Source organism: Pinus tabuliformis, chromosome J (assembly GCF_031772625.1).
Source record: "Pinus tabuliformis cultivar Carrire ecotype Pingquan chromosome J, CPIR1, whole genome shotgun sequence".
NCBI lineage: Eukaryota > Viridiplantae > Streptophyta > Pinopsida > Pinales > Pinaceae > Pinus > Pinus tabuliformis.
This window is the reverse complement of record NC_142295.1, coordinates 497685475-497700684: the sequence shown is the minus strand read 5'-3', so window position 1 is coordinate 497700684 and position 15210 is coordinate 497685475.

Below are 15210 nucleotides of genomic sequence, written 5' to 3'. Positions count from 1 at the left end.
GGATATGCAGGTGGCCACCAAAATCCACCTGGATCATTCCTCCCCCCTTAGGAATCAATGGTCCCCATTGCATTGAGTTCCTCCATGAGATGAGGAAACTTCTGTTGAATTTGGTCCCTGGTGAGCTATTTTGCAACCTCTGATGTGTCTAGTAATGATGGGAAGCATGGTCGATGGTGGTCCACATTGAATACTCGGTGCAAGCGAAGGAATGGGGGAATTTTGTGCTCCAAAGCATTGTTTCCCACGGCCTTGGTAATGGTGTAAGGACCATATCAAAGTGGTATGAGCTTCTGATGGGCTCTTGTAATGCATTCTTTCTGCAGATGCAACCAGAATTTGTCATCCACTTGAAACTTGTGCGGTACCTGATGTTGATCATGTCGCTGCTTGTACTTGGCATTTTCCAGAATGGAGCGGCAATATATCGACCCGTTGAGTAAAGGTGCTCTAGGAGTTAGATCGAACGAATGCTTGACCTGACAGTGCAACGGTACCCCTGTGGGTGAGCAAAAGATGTTCCTACCTTCTTTCATGACCGTATCCACCTGCTTCTATTGCATGGAGGAACCCTTCCCAGGGGCCCTGGATTTGGCTATGATCTTCCCCTTACTTTGAGAGCGAACCGGAAAGAAAATGAATTTCCTAGTCTAGGAGATGATCTTACTGCATTTTTTAGCAAAGATCAAAGAGGTGGCGGTAGGTGGGGCTACCTTCGATATCCTGTATAATGAATTACCCAAAGAAATAATAACAGTGTGAACAACATATCCCTTCCACAAGTATGATTGGCCTAATAATACATCACAAACATTAAGAGGTGCAACATCACACAATACCTCATCTGTGAAGGGCTTGATGCTGTAAGGAAGGCGGCACTACTAGCAGACTCGAAGATCTCATCCTTTGTGAAGCCACCCGATACTGTATGGCTTGGGGTGTGGTGTAGTTGGTAAGCTCAATCGCTTCACGAGCTCTGCTAAAATGAGGTTCTTTTGGCTCCCACTGTCAACAATGAAATTCAGCGGCGAACCCTTCACCCACATCTGTGAGTGGAAAGATGCTCCCCCTCCTCTGGATCTTCGGGCTCATTCTTTTGGATCTTGGCGGTGGCAAAAGTGGCATTGGGATCCGTGACAATGATCTGCTTCCCTTTGTCATTCCTCTTGTCGGGTTCTGACTTAGGGTCGGAACATGCATATGATTTTGAAGCCTTCAACTTGGCCACCAATGACTGCTTGGTTCGACACTCACTTGTGTTGTGAGTGGGGCTCTTATGGAACTCACACCACTTCCCTGTGTCCTTCTTTGACTTCATGGTGTTGTTCTTTTCTTGCAGCTTCGATGAGTTGTCTTGGGTCACACCATCTTAGCTTTATCCTTGGTGCACGGTGTGGGGAAACCTTTCCCTTGCTTCAGATTCATGGATCCAAAGTATCGCTTCTTTTGTTTAAACTTCTGCTTGATTTTGACAACGTATCATTACGCCGTGCCGAGCGAGGAGATGTCCAGGAACTCCATCTCGTCCTGGTTGTACCTGTGTAGGCATTCGTGGTATTAGAGCACCAAATGCCACTCAAAATTCTTCATACCCAACTTTTTGTGAAGGGTATGAAAAATATTTTTGAACTCTGGCACATCTTGGTCCCTTCCCTTGATGGCATCCCGGAATGAATTCCAAGTGGGTGCGGTTGAAAACAGTGAGTTCCTACTTTCATCCTTCTGCTCACAGTAGGTTTCCCACCAGTCCTTGACATGGGGGGCTGCTTTGAGAAGTGCAAAAGTGATATTTTCCCGGCTGGAAAAATCATGAATAGAAAAATAACCTTCTAGCAGATTTAACCATCTATCTACGGCATCTACATTTATCTGACCCTCGAATATGGGGATTTCAAAGTTAAATTCTACCTTAAAGGGTGTGGCGTTTCTAGAGTAGCTATTGGAAGCAGATGCGTTGCCCCTGGGTAGTCGCTTAAGGATCTGGGCAATGTTTTCCATCATCGCGTTCCTTTGTCACTCAAGGGATTCTTCAAGTAAGATTTTGATAGGATCTCCTGCCCCCTCATCTTTCTTTTCATCCGCCATGGGAGGCCGTCGGGATTTACGAGGCTAGTCTTGCAAAGGTTCAACTAGTTCAAGCCTTAACTCCTTATATCCCGACATCGTTGGGGACATGCAAAGAAAAGCAGAGAAAAAGCAGACTGCTCTAATAACACTGATCCAGATTTAAACAGGAACACAACAAATTACAAATATAACCATAAATACAGAGGTGCAACAGAAATAATACTTCATTTCATTAATGTAAAAATATTGAAATATGCTTACAAACATAAATGGAAATAAACTAGCTAGGGCGATGGTAGCTTATCTCTGAGAAGAGATGTGGCGGCTACATGCCTCGGAACTATGTTACAATGAGGCTCTGTTGTAGCTCTGATACCAATTGTTGTAGCTCTGATACCACTTGTTGTAGATCTGATCCAATTGTTGTAGCTCTGATACCAATTGTTGTAGCTCTGATACCACTTGTTGTAGATCTAACCCAGAAACACATGATAACAAAAATAAACCCAATAAGATTGAATATAGATAGAAATGCTTCTCTTTATTATCAAAACCCTTATGGTAGGGCAACACCATACATTCACTCCTTAAGGAAGGAGAACACTCCACAAGCCATATGCATGTTCATACAAGAATACTTCACTTCCTCTTCCTCTGTGGAGTCTCTAGCCTTTATATAGGCCTCATACATACAATACCATGCATCATTACCATGGTTTCCTCATACCATCAACTAATACCATGGGCCCATTACATTATTATTAACTACTTGTGGTCCCTTACATGACATGGGTTAACCACCTTATTTATTACTATGGCCCATCCCATTATTACATTATTACCTTGGGTACCTCCCTTGGTACCCCATATTATCCCCCCTAGGTATATAACAGGCTCGAAGGCCTATTTATTGTTGAGAAATAATGGAAAACCCTAAACATCCAAAAACCTCACCCTAGGAGATAAAGCGCCAAACTATGGGCCCCGTTTGGGTAAATTGGTACATCAACTTCCCGGGGTCGTAACTTTGGCATACGATCTCTGTTTGACATGCACAATACCTCGTTAGAAATATCTATTCGAGGGCTACAAATTTTGAGTGAGCACATCGATCCATGAAACCATGTTGCTCCCAATTTACCCAAAAAATGTTGTTTAGGACCTCAAAACGGCTCCAGAAGTTCAGGACCTGAAAAAATGCTAAAAATAGTAAATTGTGCTACAATTAAGGAAACTGAAAAAAATTGAAAGAGACAGTTACGGGGGTCCAAGTGGGACAGGCGGGTGGTCACCAGCACCCACCTGGATCAGTGATTTCGGGGTTGTATGAATTTTCAAAAAGCAGTGATGTGCATTTCCATCCAGGCAATGCAAATAGTCAGGAATTGTGAGTTGTTGGGAGAGAGGTAGATCTAGTTGCAATGGGAGATAATTAATCTCCATATTGTTTTTCCAATAAGATCAGTATTTGTTAGAGGTTTTCCAGTGAAATGCAACTAGTTCATTGTACTCTCAAATTGTTGAATAATAATAAAATCCTCATCTACTGCACTAGTTTTCCCTTTGGGGTTTTTCCAGGGACATTTGTCCAAAAATAACTATGTCAAATTTTTTTTGTGTGTGCATACTTTTCAATTCCATTTTTTATCTTCTGCAACATTTTTATTTCTGAAGATTGCAATTGTGAATTTATTGTTGTTTGTCAAATTAATAATTCAGAAGAGAAATAAACTGCAATAGTTAGAATTTAAATATCCAGTTTATTGCAATCATGGAAATTTCACATGGTATCATGATAATAAAGATCATATTAGAAGCTTTAGAAGCGAGGGTTGTAGAGTTCAAAGGGAGATCTGAAGCACAGGCTAGCTAAGCAGTGTTAATTATAGAGAGGCAATAGTTCGATTTCCAGTCCAGTCATAAGGAAAAGTGCGAATTGTCTCAGAGTAGTAGCATCAGGCAGTGAGATTATCGGAAAGGGTTTCCAGTGAGTATTTCAAATATTTTCATAGCATATCTAACACAAATATTTATAGCATAGGGTTTGCGGTAGAAAATCAACGCAGGGTAGGGAAGAAAAAGCACACGGAGTTCAATAGAGGGAATTTCTAAGAAAAATCTCAGAGGGTCTCTAGTTTTTTATTGTCAGGAAGGAAGACCAAAATTTCTAGCAATAAAGGCTAGATCGTACAGCCAGTTGAGACAATTTGTGTTTCAGGGTCAGAAATGTGTGTGCCAGTGCTAGAAGAGGTTTTGAAGGTAGAGCAAGTTGCCCAAGAGTGAAGCATCAAGCAATGTGAATTTCCAGAAGAGGTTCCAGAGTTTAGTGCAAATTCCCAGTAACAGTTTCTAGTGCAAGTTGTAGAAGAGAAGGTCAAGTTGCTTTGTAGAAAGGAGAAGGAGGTTTACCAGTTCAATAGTTCTCGAGTTTATTGAGTTTCACAATTTTTAGAGAAGATGGTCGGAATAGGTTTAAGAGATCAGGAAAAATTGGACGGAGCCTCCAACTTTGGCATTTGGAAGACCAAGATGTTATTCCTTTTGGTCAAGCATGGTCTAGAGGAGTTTGTGACAACAATTGTAGTTGTACCATTAAATCCTAACTTGTTACATGATTGCAAGAAGGACATGGACAATGCTAAGAGTATGGTCCTAAATAGAGTAGGAGATCATATCATCCCGCATGTTGTAAGGAAGGGAATTACAAAGGAGATGTGGGACACCATCGTCAAATTGTATCAGGATCCTTCCAAGAGTCGGAAGATAATTCTCAAGGAGACGCTGAAAATGGTAAAGATGAAGAAGGGAGAGAATGTAACGTCCTATCTCACCAAGATTCAGTCTGTCAGAGATGAACTTGCAACAATTGGAGAAAATCCAGCAGAGGATGAACTGATGCGTTCAACTCTAAATTGGTTTACCGAGGAATGGAAAACGTTCATTCATGTAATTACTAGATGAGATAAGCTACTATATTGGGAACACCCGTGGAGGGACTTCACCCAGGAATATTTGAGGCTCAGTCTCATCGATGGTACTACCAGCAGCAGTGGCAAGGGACCAAAGGTAGAGAAGGAAGAGGAAAACATTTCTCTTGCAGGGAAGGGAAAAGAAAAGAAGGGTCCTAGCTAGGGACAAGACTCTAAAGGAGTGATCTGGGTTCCTTCAGCTACCGGAATCATCCAGGATCTTTTACTTATGTGATGTTGTTAGAATTGCATTTAAAAGAGCATAAAAGAACACATATGCATGCTTAAGCAAGAGGAAACATGACAACAATCAACAAGTCAAAACACGAGACATTTGATAACGGAGTGGACTACATCTCCGAGCCCGGTGTTAAGATGGTGGATGTCGCTTCATATAATGCTGGGAATGATGATGATGTACATGTAAGACTCTTTTTCATAGCAAGTTCATATACCCTCAAACAAGAGTGGCTTGTCTCTCCACGAGACTTTCCGCTTACAGAAATTCTCACTAAAGAAAGCTTCCTCTCAGTATGGCAACTAATTAGATCTCACACAATGTGGCAATGAGTATCCTTTCAACACAATTACACAGGGATCTCAACAACAATACATAGCATGAAAAGTTAATGACATCTCACATAATGTGGCAATAACGATCCCTCGACATAGTATCAAACAGGGATCTCAAGAATAATACATCATCTCAGCAATAATGAAAGGAAACATAACATGACTGCTTCATGTACCTTCACTTCTGAAGTTGGCTAAAAAATGAAAGGCTTAGCTGCAAAAACTGACTGCACCACTGAATTTTTGGCGTTAAGTAGTGTAAAATCGACTACCAATTCGTCCAATTTTGACACTGTCAAATTCTGGGCCTTTGGGAATCTTTTAGATACCCCTAAATTCTCCATGGGCTGACTATAAATCTTTTGCTCAGATCACAACTCTGATCTCGCCATCATGATCCTTGCAAAATTCTGAGACTTTTGAGTATAAAGTTGGTTGCATTCTGACTCTGGCGAATTTCAGCCTCCAAGGGAATCTAAAGATTCTTCAGGGATTTTGTTATGTTGGGCACGTGCAATTCTGCTGCTCAGATGGAAAATTTGACTTCACCATCGAGCTCCTTGCAAAAATTTGAGAAAAATGACTGTAAACATGATAACATTCTGACATTGTAAAATTTTACCTCCCAGGGAATCTCAAAGATTCCTCATAAGCATCAAAAGGTTCTAGGAATATTCCTACATAATATTCTTGTCTCGGAGTTCGTGCCCACTCATGCCTCCATTGGCCTCTTAATTCCTCTATTCAGCCTTGACGCTCCCTTCGGTTCTCTTCCCCCGTTGAATGAGAAAACACATGGCTTATAAACAAAAACGCTGGTAGATTAAACAACATAAGGTTGCTTGGCCTAACGGTATTGGCTTTCGGTTTGTGCGGTGGTGACCCAGGGTCAAGCCCCGCCCACACCACAATTACATAACAAAACTTTTGCATTTAAACATGGCATACGTGTTTTGGTTAATATATGGTAATCTATCATTGTTTGGTTGCAACGTTTTACAACATGGGTTGCGTGGTTCCAGTGGTGGCAGGGTTTGACCACCCGCCACCACATATATGGTATGTGGACGATTGGGGTTGCAGGGTTGATGGCCTGCCACCCAATAAATTTATTTATTTTTGTTTTTAATGTTATATAAAGTGTTGGTCAATTTGTCTGAAACCAAGGGTCATTAGACAAATTAAGTAGGCCACAATTTCGCTCGCCTGGTGGTTGGATTCAGTGCATCGGGTCTCAGTCAATTTGTAGGACCATTAAACCTGCCACTTGTCCAACTTTGACCCTAACTTTTACTGGCTCTATTTTCTTCATATGAACTTGGATTTGAGTGTCATTCACACCATTGGAATTAGGGTGACGAACACTTCGATCTGGTCCTAGTTCAAGAGCAATCTGACCACTTTTAATTTTGAGCTATTATAAGCCCTCTTTGACCTCTAAGGGTCTCTGGAGCCACCTGGATCAAGGAGAGAAGAAGAAGAAGGACTTGTCGAAGGTCAAGTGCTTCAAATGTGGTGAACTTGGTCACTACATTAGCCAGTGTCCAAAGAGGAAGAAGGACAAGAAGGGGAAGCAAACAACAACTTCGATAGAGATTAAGTATTTTTCTACTAGATTGGAGGATGAATTCATTACGTTTGCAACACTATCCTCAAGGGAAGGAATATAACACTCTGGTATGCCATATTAGGCAGGATCCAAGTGAAGAGCAACGAGGAGGTCTAAATCTAGCCAAGGAGGGCTTGATCAATAAATCAGATATAGTTGTTATGTATTCCTTAGTTGGATCATTACCTATGCTATGGGAGCCCAAGAGTTAAAGTAGAGGGAGGACCAAAGTGTCAACAAGGTGCGGTCAAATTCTTGAGAGGCATTGCAGAGCCAGTTAGTTCCAATCAGATGCTTGGGAAACAGGTGCAGATTTAGTTACAATTACTCAGTAGATATGTGAGAGATCAATACACATCAATGTAGTGATGGAAGCAACACAGAGACATGAGCATTAGGGGAGTTTTGAGGTCTAAAATGGGCCTCCTAAGGAAATTATAAAATAATAGTCGAATAATAAAATAATATTAGATTACATCATCAAATTTTAGAGGGAAAAAAGAAAAAAAAAATCAACTCATATTTTCAACTTATCTCTCTATGTGTTTACCCAAATTTTGAGCGAAAACACTCGTTGGATGCAAAATTTGATTCCTCATCCAAGAGTACCCATGTTGCATACTTTCGATGGACCTTGCTACACGAAAAATAAGAAATACATGAAAAACGTGATTGCAATCATGCTTTTTCATGTATTTATCATTTTTCGTGTAGCAGGGTCCATCAAAAGTATGCAACATGGGTACTCCTTGGATGAGGAATTGAATTTTGCATCCAACGAGTACTTCCACTTAGGGAGATAAGTTGAAAAACTAGTTTTATTATTTTATTATTTTTTGATCCTTTAACTTTTTTACTCCAAAAATGGTGAATCACCCCCCATGGTTGACATCATCATCTTGAATCCTATTGGTTCTTATAAAGTTTATTTTGGTTGTACATTTTTCTTAAGAGGCCCATTTTAGACCTCAAAATTCCCCTAATGGAAGGCAATGTGAATTGGCCAGTGGTAGCGAGCAAGGTACATTTCCATCCAGAGTAACTCTAGCACAGAGGCATCAGTAGTGTGAGATCAGAGTATGTGCAGTGGCATGGTTGACAGTGACAACCGGTGTATTTTATTCACAATGATTTCTAGTGATAGGAAGTCAGATCACCTTGAAGATGTGAAGGAAGGAAGTATCACAGATGTCAGACACCATCAACATGGATCAGTTCGACTACGATATGTTCCCACTGACGAGAAAGTGACTGTTATACTCACGAAGTCATCGGGGAGGGAAAATTTTGTCTACTTTAAGGAATATATGGGTATAGTGGGGAACACCTTCCTCTCTAAGAGGGAGTGTTATTTTATGTTTGGGGTAGTAACAAACATGTGTTCTAGTCTCTATGATGTCTAAGAGGCTAAGGAACATGAGATCTCTGAAACCCAGAAAAGGTTTCGCGAGAAAATACTTGGAGATTCCTTAATTAAATTAATTAGCCAATAATTAAAAAGTTCTTAAGTCTAATATAGGAAAGTTGGTTAATTAAAGTGAATTAATTAAGGAAGTTTGATTTTTCTCTAGAGAATTCTATTGATGAAGTCAAATTAATCTTAGCCATCGATTGAGATGTGATTGTGGTCGCAAATACTGTAACGAGAGATTATATGAGCAAGTCAAAGGGCTTAGGGAAGGTATCGAGTATTTTGTAAGAAGTTCAACTACCTAGTTGCATGTATTCAACAAGGGCGCAATTGAAGCTAGGGAAGCATAAGAGATAGATGGATCAATAGATATTTGGGAGCAGGAATCTGGAGGATATTTCCTTAGTATTTTCCAGTGTCCGAGAGACAGGAAGAGGAGGTTGAATTCATTTGCAGAAGAGGTTGCATCAGCTAGTGCGAGTAGCCGTATTTCCTAGTGTGAGTTGCTAGAGGAGACTATGTTTCAGTTGCTAGAGGTCAGATCTATTTTCCGAAGCCAAAGCAAGTGTGTTTCATATGCAAAGGGAGATAGGACGACTTGCAGGAAGGTGATTCCATGGTTGTACGAATTTTTGGAAAGCAGTTGTGTGTGTTTCCATCCAGGCAGTGTGCATAGTGAGGAAGTGTGAGTTGTCAGGAGAGAGGAAGATCTAGTTGCAAAGGGAGATAATTAATCTCTAGATTATTTTGCCAATGAAAGGAAACCAATTCATTCACTCTAAAACTGTTGAATAATAATAAAATGCCCACCTACTGCACTAGTTTTCCCTTCGAGGTTTTTCTAGGGACATTTGTCCAAAAAAAAGTGTCAAAATTATTGTGTGCATATGCATATTTCTCAGTTCCATTTTTTTATCTTCTGTGACATTTTTATTTGTAAAGATTGCAATTATGAATTTATTGTTATTTGCCAAATTAATCATTTAGAAGACAAATAAATTGCAGTAGTTAGAAGATAAATATCCAGTTTATTTCAATCGTGGAAATTTCACATGCTATAAGGGTAGTAAAGATTGGATCATAAGCTCTAGAAGCGAGGGTTGAGAAGTTCAGATGGAGATCTGAAGCACAAAGAACCAGATCTGCGTAGGCCATCCAAGCAGTTCAAATTGTAGAGAGGCAACAATTCGATTTCTAGTCCAATCTAGAGGAAAAGTGTGAATTGTCTCAAAGTAGTAGCAACATGCAGTGAGGTTGTTAGAAAGGGTTTCCACTGAGTAGATCATAGAAAGCAGATCTAGCATGGAGATTTACAACATAGGGTTTGCAGTATCATATCAGTGTAGGGTAAGGAAGAAAAAGCACACAAAGTTTTCAATAGGGGAATTTCTATGAAAATTCTCAAAGGGTTTCCAATTTTCTAATGTTAGGAAGGAAGCCTAGAATTTCCAACAATAAAGGCAAGCTCATACTACATGTTGAACTGGTGCATGTTTGGTGGGCTCCAGTATTGTAGCAATAATGCTACAACTCCTGGGGCTTCCTATCTCTAATTTTATCAACCCGGTAGTTCGTACAAACTTGGAAGCGACGGTGCTGTAAGCACAAGTACTAGCTCTTGTCGCAGCTGTCACTTGGTCAGCTGGCACAAGTCCGCTAGGGCTCAAGCCAACTTCTATATGCTCTTCAGAAGAAGCTTTCTAAATGATGGATGAAGGCTATCTCGAGGGAAATTGATCTACTTTGCAAAAGTGAACTGAAAGCCAACCAAAACATGAAACCCTAGTAAACCCTAATTTGACTAGTTTGACCTCTATGATGCAATAGTGAAAGTGTAAATGTCTACAACTGATGCCATTACTTCTAATGATGTGAAATGCATGAACTCAAACTACTTCTACGAAAAAGAACATTGTTTTTGTATTTTTGCTTAAGTGGTTGGAGTGATTATGATTTTGTTTCTTATTAGGGTTTGGTTGTGCAGAGGTGGTGCGAAGGGAAAGAAAGCTTGGGAAAGGTCAAGAGGGCTAGGAGAGGTTCCAGGGGATCTCTAACATCATCCCACAGAAGTTCCACACGTTCAGATGCTCAGCAACCAAGTTTGCAGGCTTCTACAGGATGTCTGCAGGGGATCCTACAGGAAGTCTCGGGATTTCTACAGGAAGGTCTGTGGTTGGAGTTTTGGGTGATGGAGGAGTGGAGGAAGTGTATGGGTGAATAGGTAGGATGGAAATGAGGCTTGTGATGGCTCAGGAACAGAGAACTAAAGTGGAGAAAGAGTGCATGCATGGATCTATAATTAAAATAACTATGTGGCAGCTTGCATGAAAGCATAAGACTGCGTTTTTTGGTGATTGGTATAGACTGCACCCCAATCCCTAAACAGAGATGACAATGATCTCTAACAACCTTTTCTTGGAGCTCCTGTGTATTACAAACCTCCTATCTGAATCTAAGCAGCTGAAAGTAATTTAATCATAAACCAATCCTACTCAATCCTATTAACGAAATCAAATCAGCAAATTGTGTTCTTGAAATGCATATCAAAACAAGTAAACAAAATGCTGGAAAGAAAGGTGAATAACACTACACGAAGAGGAGATCTATTGCTCTCAGGTTGGGCCCTAACCTAAGAGCTATAGCTCCCTTAAAAGCTCAGAATTAGATCCAAATCTGCTTGCCTTTATTCATAATCAAAAGTCTGATATCATGCCAAAACTGGCTTACAAAAAGACTAATTGGCTAACCAAATTGACTAACTAGCTAATCCCAAAAATGACTAACCACTAGCTCCCCAAAATGACTAACTAAAATGAGGTCTTAATCCCTCTTATTTATACAATTTGAGGACCCAACAGTCCTCCTAAAATTTAGGGACTTGGCTGCCCAAGACTTGTAGTTAACAACAGTCCAACTTGACTTGCTTGGCTGCCCTTGTGCTCATTGATTTGGTGGCCTTTGAACTCCGAGCTGATGGTGGAGAATTCGAGGTAAAGGCCCATAATGAGGGGGACACCTTCCTACAAATCCTCTAGCTTGTTCTCCCACGAATTTGGCTGCCAAGTGCTCATTAAGACCTTCAATTTTGTCTCCAAGTTGACCAAAAAGGCTACACAAAGCACCCATTAGACTTGTTGGCATAATGACTAACCAAATTCACTCTATTAACATAAAAATAATCAAAAACATGCAATAAACCAATGAGAATGGTGGATTAAGTCAACTTAGGAGGTTGGATGAGCCCAAATAATTGTCCATTTTTGGGGCTCATCATCACCCCCCTACTGAAAGTGTTGCTCATCCTCTGAGCAACCAATCTCTCTCCTTATCTTTGATGGCCCTGGTGGCTTCTTTGGCTAACATCTCGGCTGTTTTCTCCCTTGGCTTCCCTCTTTTCAAACTTCCTGTAGAAACAGTTCGCTGGCTTCCTGTAGAAACAGTCCTCTGTCTTCCTGTAGAACTGTTTTTAAGTCCATTGTCTGAATTCTCTCTCTTCCAGTGAAGGTTTTTGGCTTTCTCATTCGTAGGTGATGGACATCCTTGAAGGAGACTCCTCCTTTTGTTTAGCTTTTGTGTCCTCAATGACAGTTTGATTCTTTGACTGTGGTTTGGGGTCTGCCAGTTCTTATCTGCATGCCTTTTCTCGCCTTAAAATGTAGTGGAAGCTCCCTCTTTTACTTCTCCCTCGGCTTGGGAGAGGTACTTAGGGCGGCCAGCATAGCTACTGCCTCCCTAGCTAGGATGTCTGCCTTCTTCTCCTTGGGTTTCGCCTTTTTAAGGCTTCCTGTAGAAGACCCTGTTTTAGCCAATTTCGGGCTTCCTGTAGAAGACCCTTTTACTGTTTTCGGGCTTCCTGTAGAAGCATGTTTCTGCTTTCCTGTAGACACGGGTGTCACCACCTTTGCTTGCTTTGCTGCATGGGTTTTTCTTTTTGGTTTGGTTGCAGGCTCTGATGAGGTACTTGGGCTGATGTGGACCACCTCAGCTTTGTCCGTTCTGCTCTTCAACCTCTTTTCTTTTGCTGACAAGATGGGTGTGTCACCTTCTTCTTTGTCATCCTTTTTCTCATGCTTCCTCTTTTGTTCTTTCTTCTGCACTGTGGTCGGGGTCTTCTGGCCTGTTTCTTTCTTTCCCTCGGCCACTGCTTCTTTTTCCTCACTGCTGGAGGAAGTGTAAGTTCACATGACAACCATGGATAATGCAGAATCATGAATCCCCCTGGCATGGTAAGAGTGCTCCCTTTTTCTTATTCTTTTTTCAGAAACAGAAGTGTTGTTTATAGTTTCCCCCTGGACTTAAGGAAGAATTCCTCAGCTGTTTGATATCAATGAACAACAATTCCCTCGTTTCAAGACTTTTGCTGCCCAAATACTCGACTGTCAGAAGGGAATTAGGCTCCCACAGACAAAGTGTAGAGCTTAAGTTTCATCCCTTGCATGCATACAACCACATAAATTTCACATCCTTCATGCACATGTTAGTCCTCACAGTGCTTTAACTTTTGTACAGGAGAAATTTGTTAATAGGACCTGTGGAGGGGAATGTGATGCATAACCAACTGAAAAATTTCGTGTATCACACAGGAAAACTACCATTCTTGACCCACAGACAGATTTCTTTCATACTTTCTTATTCAAAAATAGTTTTAATTCACCACCTTTCAGATGTATCATGCATGGAAGAGTGTTTTTTCAAGCCTACCACTTTCGGGATTCCCAATTTGTCGAAGAAAAATCCAAGCTTTTCTGCTCTAGAAGGCTCTGCTGTACTTTCCTGTAGAACGTCTTCCTGTAGAAACGCCTGTAGAGTGCGACAGGCGGGAATTGTTTAAGGAACTGTAGAGATCTCGAGAAAAAAGGGCAGAAATCTTGTAGAGCACCATCGGTTAACTGATCTGGAAAGGGTTTCAGTTGACTGCAGTTGAATGGTGAGAGTTTCAGCTGAGCGTTGATTAAATTACTGCGTGATTTTTGGAGTGAGGTGGCACATACGTGTGCTGGCTTATACGACTGTTGTCTCCACTGCAGTGTAATTATGAACTGTAGTCCCCTTCTATTTGTTAATCAACTGATGCCCTGTTCACTGGAGTTCAACACATCTACCATTGCCGGTACTTTTCAACTTCCACGTGAATCTCATCCACGCATGCTACGTGATTTTTCAGGAGTGCTAGAGAAGACAATCGGTTGAGCCTTGCTAATCCGTGGCTTAATTCCACCATTCCATCAATTCATGCAGTTTTCAAATTAAATCTATGCAATAGAAGAATGAGATCAGTCACATACCTCGAAGTTGAATGGCTGTCGTGAAGCTTCTTGCTGCTGCATGCTCTGATTCTTTGATTGCATGAGGCTTGGCTAATGATTTTTGATTGCTTTTCCTTGTGCAGGTGTCCTCTGGCCGGATCTGAGCTGCATGCAATCGTTTCCACGTTCAACTCTGCCTGTTCAAGCTGCTGCTGCTGCATGGTCACAAAACCAGATCTTCTTTTTGCCATTTCTCCCAAACGGTAGATCGGATTGATCTGAAACTCGGTGAGCATGTTCCTATCATCATTATGCATCTCCCATAGCAAAATCGTGATCAATGGATGCACAGATTTCGAGAAAAATGGAAAATGGCTGAATATTTCAGAGCTCGATTTCTCGGAAATCGTGCATCAGAATCGGCTGAAACTGCTTGGGTAGGCTACTATCACCCATGTGCATCTCCCCATGAAACAGGTTTTAAAACGGATGCACGGATATGGAGAAATTGCAAAAATGGCTGATGGTGATGGAGGCTGATTTCTTGGAAACCGTGCACCGGAATTGCATGAAACTGCTCAGGCATGTTGTCATCAACCTTGTACAATTCCCCATAAAACGGTTTGTCAAATGGATGCATGGTTTTCAAGTTATGGCAAAAACAAATTATGTTCTATGTGTTTTTGCTTCAAGGCACTTTGCATTTTGGTTGCATGGGATGACAAAATGAATTTTGGCTGTGATGCAGGTATGGAGATGATGGAGGAGGAGTTGGAAAAGTGCAGGATGCTTCTGAACCCTTGAGGAAGCTACCACGCTCTCCAAACCACTTTTTGAAATCCATGACTAGTTTCCCACAATTTCTACAGGAAGTTCCTGTAGAAGCACAATGAGAAGCACAAGGAGGTGGAAAAAATGATGGATAAAGGCAAGGGATGGACACACAAGTGCTTGTAGGCCTAATCAACAGATTCCCACCATTAGATTCACTTTTGAAATTGGATTTGGCTCATCCAAAGGTTCTACAGGATGTTTCCTGTAGAAATACAGAGCTTCCTGTAGAAGGCAAGAAAATTCCTTTGACCTTGATTTGAGTGCTCCTCCTGTCATGAAACGTCCTTCTTGCAACCTGCAATGTCACTGCTGCAACATGAAATTATTCAATGGAGATTAGCTTTATTTTTCTTTTTCTTTTTCTCTTTTTTTTTTGAAAAACAACCAGGGCGCCTCATGGAGGTTTTCACCCTAATTGCCTGCCTTGGGCGCCTCCAAGGGAGGTTTTCACCCAAAGATCTTATTCTCTTTTCTCTTTTTTCCCAACCCATTGACCACCTC